This window comes from Chlamydotis macqueenii, chromosome 19 (genome assembly GCF_036417535.1).
Source record: "Chlamydotis macqueenii isolate bChlMac1 chromosome 19, bChlMac1.mat, whole genome shotgun sequence".
In the NCBI taxonomy this organism is placed as follows: domain Eukaryota; kingdom Metazoa; phylum Chordata; class Aves; order Otidiformes; family Otididae; genus Chlamydotis; species Chlamydotis macqueenii.
The window spans coordinates 8,180,192-8,186,284 of record NC_141574.1 but is presented as its reverse complement, the minus strand read 5'-3'; positions in this window follow the sequence as shown (position 1 = coordinate 8,186,284).

The following is a 6,093-nucleotide window of genomic DNA, read 5'->3' as shown; positions in this document are numbered from 1 at the left end:
ATTATCCAAACAAGATTTTTTCCTGTGGAGGCTGTGGACATATCCCTCGATGAGAACTGTTTATGTGCCAATTATAAAGTTTCAAAGTTCTTTGATATCTCTGTGTTGTAGAAAAGCATGGCAATAATTTTGATAAAAACCAGGGAAAATATATTAATTTCACTTTCACAACACTCAGAAATAGTTGGAGTGTTCTATTTCACATACATGACTGCATAAGTATGAACACACAAATACGGATATAAACTGAACACAGACAGCTTGCTGGCAACAGAGAGCTTTTCAAAAGTGAGTGAGTGAAATACATGGAACCTGTCCACAGGGACAAGTGTGGTCAGTGCTAGCAGCTTGCTATGGACTACACAAGGGAGCCTTAACACTTCCAAAACTCTGACACCTTTGTTGCTTCCTAGCGCGCTTTCTCCCATTCCCATACCTTCTTGAAGTAGACAACAGATACCCAGACCTGAAACTTTATCTCAAACTTTGAAGCACCAGCCTTTCTAATTAAGCAAAGTAACAATCACATGCTTAGCTTTGAGTTGATGAGGAGCCTTTCTTATGCTTGGATGTTTAAATTCAGGATATGCTTCCATGCTTTGCTGAATCAGAAGCAGTATCATTAGAACTGAGCCACGTTTCATTTATTATTTTCCCTGTGTCAGGGCAAAGGACCTAATAGTGACATAGTAGGAACAGCATACTGTAGGCCTCTTAGGACTTTGCAAGAGCCACAGAGACTCCAGTACAAATAAACTATCTGATGATACTGATTTGGTTTCTGCTGAGTAGGTCCTAAAGAGTGAGATAACCAGCTCAGCTCCAAATGGAGAGCTTGGCTCTGCATTTGTCCCACTCCAGCCATTTTCATTTCACACAGAAAACAGCTTAGCAGTTTTGCCTGCTTTACAGCCAGAGACGTACTGACAGAAAGCTGTAATAAATGGCAGAGAGAATGTGGCTGATCTGTGCTTCCAGCATTTGAACCTCTGAAAAAAATTATGTTTCATTTAGAGCTCTAAGGACAGACGCTGTGTGCAAGTACAATGCTGGCTTTTTCTCTTTTCCATGGCCTGGAATTCTTTTGCCAGGATTGGCTTCTCTTTCTCCTTTAACAAATCATCACAATTTCTGCAAACACTTCGTTGACTGCCAGTGCTGTGCTACCAATAATTTACCAGAATTGAGAAACTTTTGTGCTTTCATTCTGCACAACTAAATTATCTCCTGCGTGCCTGGATTTGTTCAGTTCTGAATTACATACTCCAGGCTCGATCCTACCCCGATACTGGGCACTGTCTCTAGGCTTTTGAGAGTACGAGCAGTCCCAAGGATTTAAAAGTTAAGATAGTGGGTGAACATTTCGGTTCAACTGAGGACACTCTCCTGTGCATCTTGGAAAGGAATTAGAGACTTGCATGAACACTGTAAATTAGAAAACAAAAGCACTTGTTCATAATTTATCAAATTTTTAAGGCTTACGTAAAATTTTGTGATTTCTGATATGTCAGCTCCAAAAGCACTTTCTGCAGGATGCTGCATCAACACAGATCACAAATGCTCCCCATTTAAGCAGCTTGCAAAGCTAGTATAAAACAAGATGTGACAGATGCAGGCAGGACTGCGGAGATACCTTCTTCTAGGAATCTTTTGGGGAGTGAGTTGTACGTACAGCGAGGAGGTGCTGCATAAAGCCGAAATGAAATTTCTCGTATTTGCCTTAGTGCTTATACTGAAACTTGTATTAACCTGGGAAATAATATAAATGCCATTTGAAAGCCTATTCTTGTAACATTTCTGACCCACTTCAGACTCCTTTTGGTAATCTGGGAAGGGACCTTTGTTCCCATGGCAGCCCATAATTTCCTGACTGAAACAGTTCAGCTGAGCTCTGAATGACACAGTCAGGATGCTTATCTTGCTTCCAAGTGTTCTGAGGTTCCTCATTTCTCACTTATTGCACAACGCCCCAATCTCACTGGGAAGGTGAGAACTGGATCAGAAAGAAATATAATTGCTTTTTTTTATTAGCTTATGATATAGTCCCACCCTTCTGTGCTGCCAGCTTACCCAGTTATTCACAAATGATGATATACATACAGTGAATTATATAATTATCAGCCTATAATTACAGGTATATAGATATATACATCCCCCTGGAGGAGAGCTGGGCTTGGCACATACCTGCCTGCACCTCTGGGTCTTTGGAGAATTCGTGCCCATTTTAAGTAGAAGATTATTTATTTATCAAATGCTCGAGACATTTTATGAAAAATGAACCCAAAAGAATCCTTTGATTCTTTTTAATAATGTTCCTAAAGTATGTAACTGAACAAATCCAGGCATGCAGGAGCAAACTGTCTTGTGCAGGGTGAGGGCAGAGACGTTTCTCAATAGTGGTGAATTATTGGTAGCACAGCATTGGCAGTCAATGGAGAGTTTGCAGGAGCCATGCTGATTTGCTAAGGGAGGAGAAGATGCCAGTCTTGGCACGGCGATCAGAAGCCAACGCTGAGCAAGCGGAGTCAGCACTGTATTCCCATAGACACCCTCTTTTTTGAAAGCTTTAGACAAGAATTAGTTTATCTTATGATGCTGCTTTAATGCTGTAACCATAGATAAACCCTATTGCCTTCCCACTACGTTTCAGTGCCTGGTTTTGTCACTGGGGCAGATAGTGATTCTCAGCTGATATAAATCAGCAAAGCTCCACTGATTTTTAACAAAGCTGTGCCAGCTTCTGCTTGCTGAGGGTCTGCCTGGATATTTCTCTGGTTGTAAAGCAAAGAATCCAGCAGGCAAAGCTGATGTAAGTTGGATATTTTTTTTGGCTTGTTTTTCTTTGTTCTATCTTTCAAACGCTGCTCTCGTTCATAACTGCTTGGATGCTTTCAAGCCTGTGTGCAAGAGTTATGGAGCCTAATCTGGCTCCTGCGATGGTGTAAATCTAGGGTAGCTCTGTTTAAATCAAAAGCATTACTCAGAGGTATTGCGCTGCTGTAAAAGGAGCATACTTGTGCATAGCAACTGATCTGTAAATCTCGTAATGTGCCCGGTATCTTTCCAAGAGTTTATTTGCAAACAAACAAACGAAAAGAATCATCGTGGCTGAACAGACTGATTCCAGCCCCTGGAAAATGGACTGAGCCTCTGCCAGAAATAAACTGTAGACACTTGCTAGTTACAATTTGTGTTCAGCTTACGAAGTTCAGCAAAGGAGAAAACTACCCCATTCAGATCCTCTTTCCCAGTTTGATGACATCATTCACATCATTATGTTGTGATATGCCAGATGGAAAAATTTGAGGTGGGGATGAAGTGAAAATCCCGGTTACACCTTTTCTCCAGGCTATCTGCCTCTCCATCACTTTACAACATCACAGCGACTCTCAGACAGTTTGACTCTGCCATCCTCAGCTGGTTTGGACCAAACGGATAAATGCTGAACCATGAAGAATCGATACGTTTCCACCACTGTGACAGGTTATGCTGCACACAGCTAACCTTAATTTAATTATTTTATTTAAATAGAGAGTGAAAGTAATAGTATAAACTCTGTAATTTCTATTGCCTGGGAAAAAAAAATAAAAACAGCTCTGCATCAAATGCTTATTGAAACTGAAACATATGTATTAACATATGGCAGAATTTCACTTACTGTATGTTTTAGTGCAGAGCTGATGAGGAAGGCATCTGTGCTGAGAGCATCTGAATGGAGGCTCAGATAATGAGCAGAGCTCAAAAAATACATTCTGAAAGGTTGGGATGTGTCAAAGTGCCCTGCAGTTGATTTGTGTCGGAGCTGACAGAATAGACTCAACTCTCTACGCAGGTACTTTGCTGTGCTTTGCTTTCTGCGCTGCGACCCATCTGAGTCTTCATGTGCTACTGTGGGCACCTGCTTTGGAAGTCCTGGACAAAGTCTAAGCCTGAGACAAATGGCTTCACACCAGAAATGCTGACACAACGCCTGCTTGGAGCTTACGTGAGTGCTGTTACAGTATTGCTATTTAACAAAGAACAGATTAATTGGAAATCTTAAACATCAAGGCCAAATCTGGATCCAGATTTTAAATTCTCTTAAGGACAGCAGCTCTTTGGAGCTGAGGTTTTGGTTTTGCACTTTCTGCAGACATGCAGACTGGTACAGTTGTAAGGGCACAATTTCTTTCTTCAAACAAGAGGCACTAAGAAACGAGAGCCAGCTTCCTCTTCCGAGATCCTCATCCCGGTCATACGAACTTACAGGGTCTGTACAAAGCCAGGTCTTTTGGTTCCGAGATGAACCCCTGAACACTCTGAATCATTTCTCCTGCACATGGTGCCGTAGTGTTTCAGTAAACTGTACAGAGACTCTCAGAGGCTCTTGCTGCCAACTACTAGTGTTATTAATGGGCACTACAAAGCCACATTTACTGGAAGTAAGATATGAGGATACCAGATGTAATTACTTTACTGCCTTAAGGATAGAAGTCTTTCTTTCTGATTTGACCACAGTAGAACATCTGCATCGCTCAACCACAGATTACCTGGCTGCTGGGAGATGCTTTCAAAGCACCCAGTTGCTACTTTGTGACCCAGAAGAAAGTTTACCACCTACTCACAAAACCTCATTTTGAAGTACTATGCCTCTTGTGAAAACAAGGAATCTTGGGGTTCTTCAGAGCATGGGCTATGTATTAAATGTGTGAACCACTTGTGCACCATTGTACAAATTGCAGCTTTTGATACGAAACTGTACTCCAGGGATAATTCCATTTCCAAAAAAGAAGTGATTATTGAGAGTAAGGAAAAGTATTTAACACATGTACATTGCTTTTCAGGGAAGCTTGCATGGAAGCTTCCAGACATGGTGCTTAGGGACGTGGTTTAGTGGTGGACTTGGCAGTGTTAGGTTTACGGTTGGACTCAATCTGAAGGGTCTTTTCCAACCTAAACAATTCTATGATTGTATGAAATAAAGAAAATAAGTTGGGACAACTCAAAGTGTTTCTCAGAAACGCCTAAGAGAGTGATGTGGTGAAGGCATCACTGTGTAAGAATCAAAATTCTGTTTACTGAGAAGGTTTGAATCTGTTGTATTTCCATTTTTACCTGTACTGAGGAAACTTCTGGCGGTCCTGCCACAAAGAAATGTCAGTTTGTGGCCCTGGAACATTAATATTTTTCTTATATTTATTGAACTCCGCCCAGGTACAAGCTTCTCCTTCACACGAAGGACAGGTTGTCTAATTTGGAGTAAAACTACACAAGGGATGTCTTGGTTCTGCAGGGTAAACACAGAGGTGCAAATGCCCTGGCTGAAGGTGTAAATGTGCTGAACTCCTTTCAGTTGTTGAAGACGGTATTACTCCTACTCCTGTGCTCAGTCTCTGCGCTGGAGGTTACCTCCCACAGAAGCATAATAGGCAGGAGAGACCTGCCTGCGTCTCCGCAACTTTGAAACAAAATCAAGGCAAGCAGTTTCAACTCTTTGAAGGTAGGTCTGTGCTAAAGACCTAGATTTTATGCTGAAGGGACTGACACTAATATAATTTGGGGGATAAGGGGTAGCCTTTGGCAGCAGACAACTGAGAGTTGTATCATCCTCAGCCAACACGGGAACGTTTTCCAGAGCTTGTCTGTTAGCACCTTGAATAAGCCCCCGACTTAAATCCATCTTGATTGAGAAAAGAGCAAAATAGATTATGTATGCACAGAAGCATACAAAAATATCCTTAAATGTCTGTTCAGGTATCTAAATAACATTGCAAACAGAGTCTCGGTGTTTTGCTCGAAGTGAGGTGGAAACATTTGGCACAGGCCTGGACAGTGAACTTGGGTCTCCTGGGTCCCAGCCCACCGTTTCAATCACAAGGCTATCAGTCTTTCTGAGTACGGATTTTCTATCCCCTATGTCTTTTCCATCATCTCTAAACTTGAGTGACTCCTATGACTAATGTGATTGTAAGTCATAAAACATTAAGTTATGACACAATCAAATCAAAGCCAAGAAATTCATAGTTAGGGTGTAGGCTACATTCTTAACTCAAAACCAGAAAAGCAGCATTACAGGGTAAACAAAAGGATGAAGTGTCAGCCCTCATTTTTCAT